The sequence below is a fragment of the Aedes albopictus genome, chromosome 2 (genome assembly GCF_035046485.1).
Source record: "Aedes albopictus strain Foshan chromosome 2, AalbF5, whole genome shotgun sequence".
NCBI lineage: Eukaryota > Metazoa > Arthropoda > Insecta > Diptera > Culicidae > Aedes > Aedes albopictus.
Window position 1 is genome coordinate 498,591,179 of NC_085137.1, and position 16,619 is coordinate 498,607,797.

At 34.8% G+C, this 16,619-nt stretch overlaps 1 protein-coding gene across 4 annotated transcripts in view; it reads left to right on the forward strand.

The window, feature by feature from the left end:
* The window catches only part of LOC109408817 (potassium channel subfamily T member 2), a 564,841-nt gene that overhangs the window by 234,546 nt on the left and 313,676 nt on the right, over positions 1–16,619 (forward strand). The gene's annotated exons all lie outside the window — the stretch shown is intronic.

The following is a 16,619-nucleotide window of genomic DNA, read 5'->3' on the forward strand; positions in this document are numbered from 1 at the left end:
TGGAAGTTTTACTTTATTCCAAAAGCTAGACTTTACATATACTGGCGTGAGTGAGAAATGGACAAATTGTTTTTATATCATTACAAAAAATCAACTTTTTAACTCATTGCACAAACCACTTTTTTATACTTATGCTGAATTCATGTACTATAAAATATTTTTTCCTTTTTTTCACAGGATCAGTTCGAAAACATGTTTCTTGAAATAAAAAAAAAAATCTCGTTAAGTACTGTTCCTTCAGTCGAGTCGAGTCAAGTACAAGACACTGAAGACGACCTTACAGTTGAGGTCGAAATACGTATCTGTCAAAGGATGCAAATTCTTAGTGCAATTCAAAGGAACAGTACTCAACGAGATTTTCTTTTTATTTACAGATATTCCCCTAACAAGCCCAGGTTAATCATCATCATCATGTTTCTTGAGTTACTTGATTAATGTTTTTTGAAAAATAACATTTAGCCTGTGCTTACGGGCACTTCAAAATTTTGAGAAAACTTGAAAATTCAGCTCTAAACATGTTCCTACGACGATAAAAATATTTCATGCTACGCATGGTGAAGCTTAGGCTTTGCTTTTACTTATGATTAAATTAAATAGTAGTTTTACACATGCTGTAGTATAAATTTCGCTACTTGTTACAGCTATTGGATACATCGATTTTTGAATTGGAGTGGAAGTTTAAGGTCCAAGAGACTATATTTGAAACTTAAACCAATGATTGTCTGATAGACATGTGTATTTACTGTCATGAATCTATTTTTTCAAATTTTTTTCTAGTGTAAATTTTTACATGGAAGAAAAATTGTTAAACAAGGTTTTTCAAAAATAGTGCAATTTGTGCAAAACGTTTTTGAGGTACCATTAAGGAATACTCTGCAACTTACAGCCGGTATTTGAATATTAAAATCAAATAATTAGAGCAGGATTTGTGAGAAAATGATGATGATTCTTGCATTCATTCCTAAATGGATGGGTGGCAAAGTTGTGCTTATAGGGTAAAAGCTCCCTTAGTGGAGGTAGTACCAATAGTGGTGGTATAGCCAATTTAGCACTATTTCGATCAAAAAGCTTGCAAATGACATTTTTAATAGATGCATCATAACTCATTAATAACATTAATTCAGTTTTGTGTTCAGGATTTGCCGAAAAACCTATTAAAAACAATTATTTTCCTTAATTTTTTTGCTCCTTTGCACCTATAGTGGAGGTAGTGTTCCTATAGTGGTGGGTCCCATAAGAATTCAATGGGATGCGCCACTATAGGAACCAATGTTAATAATAGGAACCGTGTACCTATAGTTGGTGCAAGTGATTTATTAGCAAAAACTGAAAGAAACAATGGTTTTTACATTTTTCCTAGCAAATTTTGATGAAAAACTACCGATTAACGTTTTCAGACTTTTTATTTTGTGGTGTTATCAATATTATTCAATTATTTTTCTACAAGGAGCTACTAATAGCACCACTATTGGTACATTTACCCTAATTTCTGGAATAGTCTATAAGAACTTTTTTGCGCAGTGTGCCGCACATTTAATTTGAAATTGCAAGAAAATTATAAGAGCTAGAAGTTTGGTGTTAAAGAATTGTAGAATGGAACAGGGGCCACAACTTTGCCTAAGAAAGAATTTTAATTTATTACGCAATTTTTCAAAGATAGTTGACAAAAACAGATTGAAACACACTACTTTTGAGCTATTTTCTCCCAAAAACTTAGTTATTTAACAAAAACAATCGATTCAAAGATGTCATTTGATAGAAAATTCAATAATCTTTCGAATATTGGTAAAAAAAAATACTGCGATAAGTTTGACCATTTTAAAGTTATAGCCACTTTTAAGTCAATAATAATCAAAATCATAGTACAATAACCACGTAACGGTTTAGATTTAACCATATGCATAGATCAATTTTTTTTCACCATTTATGGTCCTCTATCACCCCTTAAAAAGTTTGTACTCACGAAACTAACACCCTGTATATGTGAACCTTAAAAAAATCATCAAATTCTGAGAACGTTCGTTACAGTTTGTACGATAATTTAAAAAAAAACCTGAAATAAACATCCATATATCTGGCATCACTGAAACAATGCACCACTGAAGCTTGAATTGCCTTTCCTGCTACCAAGGTGAAAAGCTTCGCTACCATTCGAACACTTCAAAAGCACTCTCTCCACCCTTGAACAACCGGCGTGAGAGAACATCAAAACATCATCGTCTCACTCTCTCAGTTCCACGTGCCATGCTGTGCCCATCCGAAAAGGATATGTTTATCTCCCCCTTGATAGAACTTTCCGGCACCCCCTTCACAGCAGCACCACGCCGGTTCGACCCCCCAAAACCCCCAAACCCAAGCCAGAGTAACGTTGACTCAAATTCGGCATTCCACGCGCGCGCCACGTTCTTCTCTTCGCGACGGGACGAAATGTCTCAGTCAACTCGAGACCGTTACCGCGTCAGGACCAAAAAATCCTTTACAGCTTGTCCGTTTCGTGGAGGAATTGAAACAAAGAGAGGAAAAACTAACGGGATACAAGAAAAAAATGCCGGGTGACGGGACGACGCGTGACGCGTGATTTAGGTGTGACGATTTCACTCACATACACGTAGTAGTGTAGCCTAGTGAACCAATTCCGGTGTGACCAATGCAAGTGCCCAATAAAAAATCGGTGTTTTAAAAGTGAATTTCCGTTGATATCAGTTTTGAGCAGAGCAATCCCAATTGTGATTTCCGACGCAATCTGAAAGCAATAGATCTCAATCCCCAACCCCAAAAAAAAATCGAGTGCAGTGGTTGAGCACCAGAATTACTATCGATCGATTCCGAGAGCAGTGAAACAACAGTTCGCCGAAATGGATTAGTGTGCGGTGATGGAAAGTGGTTTTCGATGGTGTCATTGCATATTCTAATCCCGCTAATGATGGTAATGGTAATGCTCGCTGATGGCAGTGATGACCGAAGTGATAACAAGCGCAACGGCAACAAACACGTGTGCAGCGGCGGGCGATGTTGACCCAATAGATGGCCCATCAGAATGGCAATTAAAATGTTATTGCACACACTAAAACCAGTAGCTGTCGGTTCGAGTGCTGCATCATCATCATCATTCATTGGAATTTCAGTGGAGTGAAGTGAAGTGGAAAGCTGTGTGTGGTGTAAAGTGAAGTTCAAGTGTAAACTCGAAAGCACTTACTAACTGCTGCTGCTGGAAAGGGAGGGTGTTTGCTCGCTTCGCACAGGATTATGGCCGCAACCAGTCGCTACTCATCCTACAATTGCTTGACCTCATGGGATTCATACGACAAAATACCAAGGTGAGGCATTATGTGTAATGTACAGGGCTATCCCGGGTAGAGGCTAATGGCAAACAAAGGACAAAATAATAACTGGTTTTGCCATCATATCTCGTTTTGGCATTCGTCTGTTATTATGAAAAACTTAAAATGCCAAATCAATAGCAAAATATACAATCATAGCAAATCTTGTCAGTGATATGTTATTCATGAATAATGCTAAATAACACATCAATAACAAAAATTACTATCATGGTAAAACTTGCAATTTAGCACCTTTTATAATTAATTGTATAAAATATCAAAACAATAACATAATTTACATTCCTAGCTGAATTTGCCAGTATTTTGATATTGTGAGAAATTATTTATAAACATTAGGCACCATAACATATTTTACTCTTAATATACCATTAACTATCATATTGTATATTTCAAGCATAACTTTTCAATTCGACGTATCTCGCAAAAGTAAACAAATCCGAATTCTCAGCTGTGTGTTTGATTCGCAATGGATTCTATATGATGCACATCAATTTATGTTAATTTAGAACTCAAACAATTAATAGAAATAGCTCATTTTACTTTTTTCTGCTACTTTAAAATAATAACTGAATCTACCATTATTTTAAAATTGAATTTGAACAACTAAACCTACCATTATTTTGATCGCCACATAAACAGCTAAATTTGTTCTTATTTTGTTATCAATAACTCAAGAATTTCATATTTTGTTATTCACCGATAACAGTTAATTTGGGTCTTATTTTGTTATCAATATCTCAATAATAACTTATTTTGTTCTTCAATTTAATCCGAATGCTTTACCGTTACTTTGTTATTACAATGGCATTTTTAAGTTTTTCTGCTACCAAAATTTTGTTATTATTTTCGTTATTTTAACTCTTATTTCAAACAAACAAATAACACATTTTGCCATTCAAACATTTTGTTTTAATGGTAAAATTTGCCATTCTTTTGCCATTAAGCTCTACCCGGGTAGATAGCTTGAGAAAGGGGGAAGGAGGGACAACATTTTAAGGAAAATTGAAATGAGTCCTAAAATAGTAGTTTACGCAACAAGGTGCAGAATGAAGATTTTTACAGCACGAGTCGTACATTCCAACGAGGCTTGCCGAGTTGGATAATTACGACGAGTGCTGGAAAAATCAAGTTCTGCACCGAGTTGCGTGCAACGTTTTTTGCAATTTCATAAATTACCCTTGAGGATAGTTTTTAACAAAACGTTTTCATCAAACTGCACACTGATGTTCATAGCCATGTTTAAGAAAATCTGATCATAACAGGTTATACTGTGCAGTTGTCACAATTTTCCAAAACTGCGACCAGAAAGCATCAAGAAGTTGACCAAAACTGAAAACAGTGCTGTAATGGCAGCCTATTTATTGCACCCATAAACAAATAGAAACGCTCCATAGAAAATCAAAAAGCGCTCCATATAGAATGAGCATATGTTCCATGAAAATGTGCAATGTTGCCCATAAATATTTGAAAACGTTCCATACTTTATGAAAAATGAATCGGTAAAACATAAAATTTTCTCATTAAAAATGAAATTTTGCACCAATAAATAATACTGAAATGCTCCATAATGAAATACAAATGCTCCATAGAAAAATGCAAATGCTCCGTAGAAAATTAAAATTGTACCCATAGAAAATTGAATATTGTTCCATAGAAAAAATAATTTGCACCATAAAAAAATTAAATTTTTTACGGTGCAATTATTTTTGTTTTATGGAGCAATATTCAATTTTCTATGAGTACAATTTAATTTTTTTATGGAGCGTTTGCATTTTTCTATGGAGCTTTTGTATATTATTATGGAGCATTTCAGTATTATTTATTGGTGCAAAATTTCACTTTTAATGAGAAAATTTTATGTTTCATCGGTACATTTTTCATAAAGTATGGTATGTTTTCAATTATTTATGGGTAACATTGCACATTTTCATGGAACATATGTTCATTCTTTATGGAGCACTTTTTGATTTTCTATGGAGCATTTGCAATTTGTTATGGTTGCAATAACCTTTTGCCGTGCTGTTATGGCTCATTACGCAACGCAAATCAGTGCTGTAATGAACCATTACAGCACTGTTAATTTGGAGTGGGAAAGTAGGCCTTTTCCTGTCAGATTTGTGTGAGGTAAAACAGCCTATTACGATGAGAAATTGCAAAAAATATTTTTACAAAATACCTTGTTCAGAGATATCAATACCTTGAATCTACAGGGGCTGGTCAAAATGCTTGGGATAGGCAACTTATTTTCTCTCACAAAAACTTCAACATGCTATAGTTTTTCATAAATTGCATCAATAATTTTCAAATTTTAACTTTTTATCAACATACTGCATGTGCAAAATTGGATCAAATTTGAGCTCGATTCGTTGATATTTCGCGAGTTTAGAGCCGTTCTCGTAAAACACGATTTTTTAGACAAAGTTATGGACTGTCATATCTCGGAAACCAATGATTAGAATTTAATGACATTTTTAACGTTTATCAACAATATATTGATACTTGATACGATGTTATAATATAAAATATTATCTCACGACGAATTAAGTTTTACCGGTTTGATGGGTGCAAACCCATATAGAGGAAAATAAGTCAAATTTATAATACCATACAAACATTATTAAATGTGTTTTTCATTTAATCCAAATAGGCTCTAATATATTTAAATATAGATAGGGTGACAATGGGTATTACGGCAGGTTTGTTCTCTTCGTCATGGGGGTTTTTTGTCAGCCAAATTGCCTGAAACTTGGCCATATAATTTAGCTTAGTTGGGAATGATTTGAGACCAACTTTGAGTTCAATAGGTTTCAAAAAACCCCCAAAGACGAAGAGAACAAAACGGCCGAGAATAGGTAATTTCCCCTATCGTGAGAACAGAAGTAGAAAATCTTTGAATTTCAAAAATAAAATTAAATGCCATTGATGAAAAAAAAATACATTTTTTTAGAAAGATCCATAAAGTATCATTGCATCATAACTTTTTTCAACGTTCGAAAAGTACCGATGTTTGGAAGACTTTTCAAGCATTCATATATTGTTGATAAACGTTAAAAATTCCCTTGAGAAGAAAACCGCCTCTGAATTTTTTGCGTCTTCATATTGGAGTTTTCACATTTGTTGTGACATTACACGTACAAAAGAATCTGCGATATAGCCCGAGCAGAAGGAAATAGCAACAGCATAATAAAATGTGTTATTTAGGAAAAATAACTGAGTAGCGGAAAGAGTTCTTTTCATGTTATTTACATAACACATCCTGTTATAAACTTGTATTTCATTAGCGGCAAAATAACAAAAATTATAACAAAAAAATGTTCCTGGAAGACCTGTGTAGTAACATGTTTTGTTAGTTTCAATAACAACTTCATAATAGCGAATTTTTGAAATATTTCAATAACAAATTTTGATATGAATGCGTTATTGATAACAATCCGAAAACAAAATTTGCTTATTTTCTGATTCGGATAGGAACTCCTCCAAAGTCCCATATGCATTCAATGGGATACGCAACAATAGGATCTATTGTTAAATTTTTCATTCATAATTGGGACGCTATTGTTGTCGCAAACGGTTTATTGTCGAAAACAGAGAGAAACAATAGTTTTCGTTTATTTTCCAAACAACATACGATGAAAAACTACCGTCGTTTTGAAACCCTTTATTAGGTGGTTCATTGTTTATAAGATTTATTTACATTATTACCTCATTTATTGACACATTTATCCAAGTGAATCTAAGTGGGCTCGATGCAGTGAAATCAATAAAAATAAAATGTCTAAAAATAATCAATGTAGTTCTTGATGACTTATTTTTTTTTACATTTTTGTCGAAAATGTGTTGTTCGTCGTTGAATTCCACCAGTTGATCCAAAATGTTTCATAAAATACCTAACACTCTATTACACTTTCTATTTTCGTATTCATATCTTACTGAAACTGGGACAAAAAACAGGTATACTTTTCAAAGTGCATATAAAACAAAAAGGCTGATAAGTTGGCACTGTCACAGTTAAAACGTAATGTCAGTAAGAAGAGGAACTAATGACAAAATAATATTTTCTCTTACAGTTCCTCACGGAATGCTGTGTACAACGAAACAAAACATGTTATTGAAATGTAATTTAAAGAAAATATACCAAGAGCACGATCATAACAAAATAAGATTGCCCAACAGAACATGTTATGGAACGGTGATGACTTAATAAGTTAATAATAACAAACCGAGATATAAAAACAGGTTTTGTGATTCCGATGTTATTATTTTGATATTTTCCTCTGCTCGGGAGGAACTGCATCCAAGGATTTTTTTGTAGAAATCCCTCCAATTAAAATAAATATATCAGTGATTCTTTCAAAACACGGAAGTTCTTCAAAAATGTATTCAAAAACACTATTTATATGTATCTGTTTTCTGAAATTTTCACCATATAGTTCTTCTTTGGTTTTTTTACAGGGATCAATTTAGATTTTTCACTACCTATTGCTTTGAAATTTTACTAAAGAATATTTTAGAAAGCAGATTTTTTCAAAAGTTCCTCTATGAATTTCTTCAGCAATTCTTCCGATATTGCTCCAATAATTCTTCAAGAGATTTCTCCAGAAACTGTCGAAGGATACATTTGGAACACCTTCCATGGATATTTTCAGAAAATTCACTATGGATTCCTGTAGAAAGTTCTCCAGGTATTCCTACAGATTTTTTTCTAGCTTTTCTGGAAATCTTCCATAGAATTTTTAAGAAACTAAGCCAAAAATTTCTACGGAGAGATTTCACTGACAATTCATGCAGCGATTTCTCTAGAAAATCATATTTTCCTTGAGAATTTCTCAAAAAAAAAATCTAGAGATTACACCAGGAGCATTAAGTTACAACCCATTTATAAAATCTTTCTTGGATTCCAATTGGAGCAATCTCCTTTCCATGTAGTGCTTTTTTAGAAAATCTTCTTAAATTTCTATGAACATTTTTTTAACATTATTTTTAAATCTTACATGCTTCAGAAATTTCTCCAAATTTTCCTTCAGAGGAACCTCCACAAATATCGAGAGAAACTGCCATGGATCATCTCAGAAATTCCTCCATAGTTTCATTCAGAAATTCGTACGAGAAGACTTCCAGGAAATCATGTATGGTTTCAAAAATGCTTTCTGTGATGTCTTTAGAAAATCAAAAGGTCAGAATACGTTCAGGCATTCCCATGAGAATTTCATTAAAATTATTCCCCAATTCTTTCAAAGATATCTTCAGATATTATTCCAAAGATTCTTTTAGAAGTTTCTTCGGAGATTTCTTAAGAAACTATATGAGATTGCTCCATGATTTTTTTCAAGATTTTCTTTTAGAAATCTTTTATGGATTCCTTCCAAAATTGCTTCATGGATGCCTTAAGAAACGACTCCATGAATACGATCTAAAAATTTAGAAAGATTTTCTTAAGAAGCTTTTCGATTGTTTTTTTTTCAGAAATTCTTCCAGAGATACTTTAGGACATTGCTCCAGGGCAACCTTCATATATTCCCACCAAAATTTCTCCAAGAATTTCCATGGGCATCTTTTGAAACTCCGCCAGTGATTGTTTCAGAAGTTCTTCCATTGGTTAAAATTCAAAAAAATCTTTCTTCAATACTTTCATTTCCATCTTCAAGAAGTCCATCAGTTGTTTGTTCAGGAGTCTTCTTATTTTCTAGGCATCTTTACAGAATAGTCTTCAGGAATCCCGTCTGAAATATATGTATAGTACACTCCAGGAATACATCAAGAAAACCCATCTGTCGCTTATCCGTTGGATGCCGACACGAAATCGAGGTGGACACTTAATCGGCGGACAGCTTTCACTGGAAATACTTTTTCATTTCTTCCGGTGGAAAGGAAAACACTTTTGGCACTTTTTACACTGCTTTTTATTAACGAAAAATCAACTTAACAAAAAACTTTCGCGTCTGTACGCCGCGACCTAGCACAGTACAATGAATGATTGATGAAAAAATCTTCGTCTCTTCCGCCTTGCGCGGGAAACCACTCTCGCTTTTCTTCTCTAATGTTGGTAGCATTGCTACCTCCCTACCGTTACACCCTAGAACGTTACACCCTGTTGTGCTGCTAGGGATGACAAATTACAATCGCAGCAATCGGGTGCACTGAGAAAAAATCCCCAATAAAAACCCGTCAAGTCAGTGAAGACTGAACACCATCAATAACTTTATCAAAGGAATTCCGCATGAATTTTCCGAAAAAATCCTTAAATTACTCTATAAACTTTTCTAGGTATTACACCAAGAGTTACTTGAGGAGATTTTCAAAAACTTTCTTCAGGACATATTCCATAAATGCCTCCTGGGATTTTTTTTTTCAAAAATTTCCCGGGGATTTCTTCAATTATTCTACTAGATATTCATTCAAGAATATCTGTAAAATTTTCATGAACTGTATTGTAAATTTCTTCAAAACTTCCGTCTTAAATTCCTTTTAAAAATATCTCCAGAAACTTTTTAGACTTGAAGAGTTTTCTTAGGCATCGTACAAAAATTACGTAACGCTATAGAGGGAGGGGGGAGTCCAGCTTAGCGTTACAAGACATACAAAATATTTTTGGTTTCCATACAAAAAGCGTTACAAAGGGGAGGGGGAGTCTGAAATCGCCGATTCTAGCGTTACGTTATTTTTGTACCATGCCTTATGGAATTTTAGGATAGGATTCTTCAAAAGTCTTTCCATGGAATATACCAGATATTCCTATAAAATTCCTTGAAAAAATCTCACAGAGATTCTTTTGAAAATGCTTCCAAGGCTTCTTCCAAGAAATGCTTGAGAAATGCCCTCAGGAATTCATACATAAAAATCCAAAAATGATTCGTTTAAGAAATCCTTCTACTGGAATTTCTTCAGAGATTTCTACAAGATATTATTCAATTTTTTTTCGGAAGCCTTCCCAGAAATTGCACAAAAATACTGGAAGAGCTTTTAAAAGAATTCTGTAGGGATTTTAAAGGAAACACTTCAAAATCTTTCAATATAGCCCTGATGGAGTCCATGAGAAAAATTCCGAGTCAATACTGGGAGAAATTTCTAAATGGATTTGTGGAACATTTTTAAATGCATTTCTGAAGGAACTAAAAAATTCTATCAAAAATATAACATAATTATAACAAACCATACAGATAAAAAAAAGAAAAAAAACATGATATTTATAACTTATTATGATATAATTATGTTCAACATTCTTGGCTTTTTTTCAATATTATATCTTAAATATACCGCATAATGTTATAAATGTTTTTTTTTTGCATCTCATTGTAATATAATTTACTTTTGATTCATCGACATTTGAACAAAAATATTACAAAATTGTATCACATTTTGTTCGAAACTAGGAACCCTGTAGCTAATATTCATATCACATTCTGTTATAATTTTGATCTGATCATAATAAAATGAGTTATTATCTTGATGAGACCAGTGTGGTAGTTATTTTACCATCATCCTGTATCTAGTTTATAACATAATAAGTTATTGAAAAATATTATAACATCATAACACAGTATGATATAATCTTGATATAATTTTCTAGTCGGGAATGTTTGAAGAAATATCTAGTAGTATGCCTTTATAAATCTTTGGAGGAATTCTTTACACGATCACTGGATAAAATTTGAAGAAATTCATGTAAAATTCCTGAATAATATAAAGGAAAGCTTTCTGAACCAACTCTCAGAGATATACCTGAAAAAACTTCATAGAAATCCCTGAAATTCCTGAAAATAATTTCTTGAGATATTCGTTAAAAATTTTTAGGAGAAATGTCTCAACGAAATTTCTGAACAAATTTCAAAAATCATTGGAAAAAATCATGTAAGAGTCTTTGGTGCAATTACTTAAGAAATTCCTGGAAACATTCCTTTGGAAATTTTCGGTGAAATCTCTCAAATCTCAGAAGAAATTTCGGAACGAATTTCTGGGGGAGTATATTAAGAAACCGTTTGAAGAGTTTTCGAATGAAACCGTGAAAAAATCTCTTCAGATATCCCTGGAATATTTCTGAAGCAATCGATGGAGAAATTTATAAAAAAAATGCTAAAACATTTTCTAATGACATCCTTGAAGAAATTTCTGAAGAAATCTCAAGTGGGATAAATCAATTTCTAAAAGAACTCTTGAATGAATTCCTGGATGTTTTTATTGAGAAAGATTTTTTATATAACTTCTCGGAATAATTTCTGAAATACATATTGAGAAAACAGAGTTTTATAGTGGAATTCAGTGATTATTTTCGGAAGAAATTGATGAAAGTTTTCAAAACGAAAGATTCCTGGATTTTTTTATTTTAGAAGTCTGAAAGAATTTCGGACAAGAACTTCTAAACACTGACTTATGACATAACACTGATCTTCCAGAAAGAATCCGTAAAGGAACCTACTTGGAAAAATTTCCAAAGAATTCTCTGGAAGACCTGCTGTTGCTATTGGACGATTTTCTGAAAACGCCGAAAGTTTTTCCGAAGGGATCTCTGAAGATATTTTTTTATAGAATTCATGGAGTTATTTTACAATCAATGTTTAAAAGAATTTTTAGAGCAATCCCGCGACAAAGATTCAGAAAATCCGTAAAGAAAATTCTGGAGAAATTTATCGATTTTTTTGTTCAGCAACCAATGTAAAAATTCTAGAGAAAGGGATTTGTGCTCCAGAAATTTCTAGAAAATATCTCACGTAATTACAGCAAAACATTTCCGAATATTTCCTTGGAAAAGATCTTTGAGAAAATCCGTATAGGCATTCCTGGGGAAATTCTCATAAAAAATCTAGAGGAATTGCCATAATAAATTCTGAAGGGAATTTTGGAAGTTTAAAAAAACGGAAGACTTTCGTTAGAAACTTCTTAATGGTTTTCAAATGCATCCTCGGATGAATTTTGGAATTAATATCTAGAAGGATTTCTGAAGGAATTCATCGTGGATTTACTGAAGCAATGCATACAAATTTTCTGAAAGAATCCGTTGTGAAGTTCAGAGAAAATCCTAGAAAGAATGCTAGAGAAATTTCCGAAGTATTTTTGAAATATTATTTTCTTTGAAATCCAAATATAATGTTATTGGATTTTTGCCTTTCTCGTACACTAAGTGTACTGGAAAGGCTATATGTTCACTCCAAAAATGACTTTTTGATAGAAGGCCCGGAGTGTCGACTCACATATACCAATCAACTCAGCTCGACGAATTGAGGTGATGTCTGTGTGTGTGTATGTGTGTGTGTATGTGTGTGTGTATGTGTGTGTGTATGTGTGTGTGTATGTGTGTGTGTATGTGTGTGTGTATGTGTACAAAAAAACTCACATCACTTTTTGGCAGTAAACCTCAACCGATTTTAATGACCAATGGGTCATTCGACGCGGAATCCGGTCCCATTGTTTCCTATTGAAAATGGTTCGAATCGGTCTAGCCGTTCCGGAGTTATGGCCATTTAGGTGTTCCGGACCAGTACCCTTGGAAGGGGCCATACATAAAGATGTAACAAACACATACATGCGACACATCAAACTGTGGCATTTTGGATAACCTGATGAACGTTTAGCAGGAAAACAGTCTCAGACCATATCTGAACCGGTAGTGTTCCGGAACCGGTTCCGGATGTCCCGCCGGAAGTGGCCAAATATAAAAGTGAACTAAAGCCATGCATGCGACACATCAAATTGCGGCAATTTCGATAACCTGATGAACAGTTAGCAAGAAAACAGTCTCAGACCATATCTGAACCGGTTGTGTTCTGGAACCGGTTCCGGATGTCCCGCCGGAAGTGGCCAAACATAAAAGTGAACCAAATCCAGGCATGCGACATATCAAAGCGCGACTTTTTTATAACCCAATGACAGGTTGGCATTAAAAAAGACTCAGACCATATCTGAACCGGTAGAGTTTCAGAACCGGTTCCGGATGATCCGCTGGGAGTGGTCAAATAAAAAAGTAATCCAAACCCATGCATGCGACACATCAAACTGCGGCAATTTCGATAACCTGATGAACAGTTAGCAAGAAAACAGTCCCAGACCATATCTGAACTGGTTTTGTTCCGGAACCGGCTCCGGGTGTCTTGCCGAAAGTGGCCAAATATCAAAGTGAACCAAATCCACGCATGTGACATATCAAAGCGCGGCTTTTGTGATAATGAAAGGTTGGCATAAAATAGACTCAGACCATATCTGAGCCAGTAGTGTTGTGGAACCGGTTTCGGGAGTTCCGCCGGAAGTGGCCGTATATAAAATTTGACATAGTTTTTACATGCGGCACATCAAATCACAGATTTTCCGACAATTTGATGACCTTTTATGCTAAGACCACATTATGGACTGTCAGTAGTTCCGGAACTAGTTCCGGGTTTCCCTTCGAAAGCGGCTGAATATAAAATTGTACCAAACCCATGCATGCGACATAGCAAAGCGCGGCTTTTTTTGATAACCTAACCAGGGTTCCTGATTTCCACTTTTTATCTTCTTCCCCATTCGAAGACAGTCAGCAGCAAACGGTTGTCGCTTGAGTTCGTGTGTGTGCTTGTCAGCGACGACAGCAAACTCCGGCGAACGGTGGGAAGCCACACTTGGAAATTATTCATTCGTCCACATTCGCATCGCAAGCAAATGCGATTCGTGAGTGATGCGATTGATATTGTGCATACGAATTTTTGATGTTTTCGAATTATTTTCTTTGCTAATCTAGCATTTCATCAACAATACAGTAAAAATGTATGCATTACATGCAGAAATTCTCTTCTACTTATGATAATAGCCGCTTCGATCGCTCACCAGTATTCTTCACCATTCGCCATTCATTCATTCGCTTGCGATCCAAACTGCGACGAATGGCAACGAATATTCATGTCAAGCAGATGGCTCATCGCTTCCCACTGGTGATGGGGTTGCGTGTTTGATCACGACGATCCGTTTGCTGCATCTTCCTCGATTCGCTTCAGCAAAGAGGAGTGAATATGAATGGAGTGAGGCGAATATACCGATCCTTGAACCTAACAAACGTTTGCAAGCAAATAGGCTCAGATAATTTAAGAGATTATCAGTAGTGTTCCGCAACCGGTTCCGAGCCGAAAGTGAAAGCAAACCCGTGCATGCGATTGAGGTATCACGGCTATTTAGGTAACATGATGAACAGTTGACGCAAGCCATATCAGTGTGTTACGGAACCAATTCCGGTTGTCCTGCCAGAAATGGTCAAATGTAAAAGAGAACCAATATATGTAACATATCAATGACTTATTCAGTAACATGATAAACGATAGCCAACAAATAATCTCAGACCATATTTGGGAGAACCGGTAGTGTTCCAGAACTAGGGACGAGACGAGTAGCCCACCGGAAGTGGTAAAATATAGAAGGGAACTGAACCATAGCGGCGTTTTTTTTTTTATAATCTGATGTAAAGCCAACAAGAAAATAGTCTCAGGCCACATCTAGAACTTGTAATAATATTTCGGAATCGGTTGCGGGTGTTCCTTCGGAAGTGATTTAATAAAAGTCTCCAGTTAGCCTAGTGGTTGAGGCTTTGACTCCCTGAGCATAGTGTATCATTGTACTTGCCTCACAATATACAAGTTCATGCAATGGCAGGCAAAGAAAGCCCTACAATTAATAACTGTGGAAAAGCGCTCAAAGAACACTAAGTTGAAGCGAGGCAAGCCAAGTCCCAGTGGGGACGTCGAGCCATAAAGAAGAAGAAGAAACCAAAATCATGCATGCGATACATAAAATCGTGGTTTTTCAAAAAATTGTTGAACTGTTGCAAGAAAATAGCATCAGATCACATTAATTTTCAGCTTTTTAGTTAACTCGATGAACAGTTAACAAGAACATAATCTCAGACCACATTTGAGACAACCAGAATTGGTTCCAGGTGTCCCACCGGAAGTGGTCAAACGTAAAATTTAACAGAACCCAAACAGTCGAGTCAAGTACAAGACACTGAAGACGACCTTACAGTTGAGGTCGAAATACGTATCTGTCAAAGGATGCAAATTCTTAGTGGAATTCAAAGAAACAGTACTTAACGCGATTTTCTTTTTATTTGCAGATATTCCCCTAACAAGCCCAGGTTAATCATCATCATTATTTACACCTAATCACAATTTAGTCTCTTCAACATATTTTTTTTCTTAAAACTACAATTCAATAACTTTCGAAAAAATATGTTTAAAATCGGTCAACTGGTTCAAAAGTCATGATGTTTTAGTTTTGAGTTCTTCAAAATCTTGAATTTCATTACCACCCTATCAGAACATCGGTCATCCTAATGAGAAAATAAAAAAAATATATTTTCGATGAACTACATGACCAAGTTTTACAATAATTGGAGGTGCAATATATTTAAATATTTCACTATATCGTTTTTCTATGGAAAAATTGATATATTGTGAAATATTGATGGAATTGTTAAATTATCTCATGACTCGTTATGCAAACAGCGGTCTGCTTAAAAAAAAAACAAGAAGAGTGCAATTACTACACATACACTTAAATGACAAAGAAAAATCGAAGGGTAAGGTAATAGAAAAACTGAAATTATGTGGAATCTAACGCGAATACTATTACTCTCAATGTTTTTTTTCTGAAAGTCCTTCAAATACTTATTCTGAAACATTTTCGAACACATTATGTCTAACCAACTATTCGTTTTCGAGAGTGCATTTTTTTAAAGAAAAACTAGGTTTTGTCCTACGTTCTTTTGACAGAAAAGCAAATATAATGAAAATCATAATCGGAATATGCTTATAACAAGGGCAAAATTTCATTAAAATTGAAAAAGGTTGAGTACGCGATCGTACGTGGAGCTGCAAATGCTCTAAGGATCCGAGTAGACGAACTCCTCCATTACATCATAGGTATCCTGTTCTGTTTGGCCTCTAGTAGATAGCATCTAATTTGGTTTTGGCGCATTCACATTTTAGGCGGGTGTATAGCTTTGTTGTCTTTTCAAATGTTCTGGAGATAATATCCATATCCCTCCTCTCTAGATATAGAATTCGTGTACATGTTTGTTCATGGCCTTCGCTAGAACCAGAAACGGGTTGAAAACAAAAAATCCGTTTCCCATCCTTCCAACTTCTACAGATCACCCACAGGTTATGTAATCATGCGAAATGCGCCGCACATCTTTAGAAACACATAATTCAATCACCTCACGTCTGGCATCCACGCACCAATGAGTGAACCCTCTGCCAACTTTATCCCACCAAAATTCCGACACCCGCATGAATTTGTGCAGACGCAGAGGTATATTCGGTC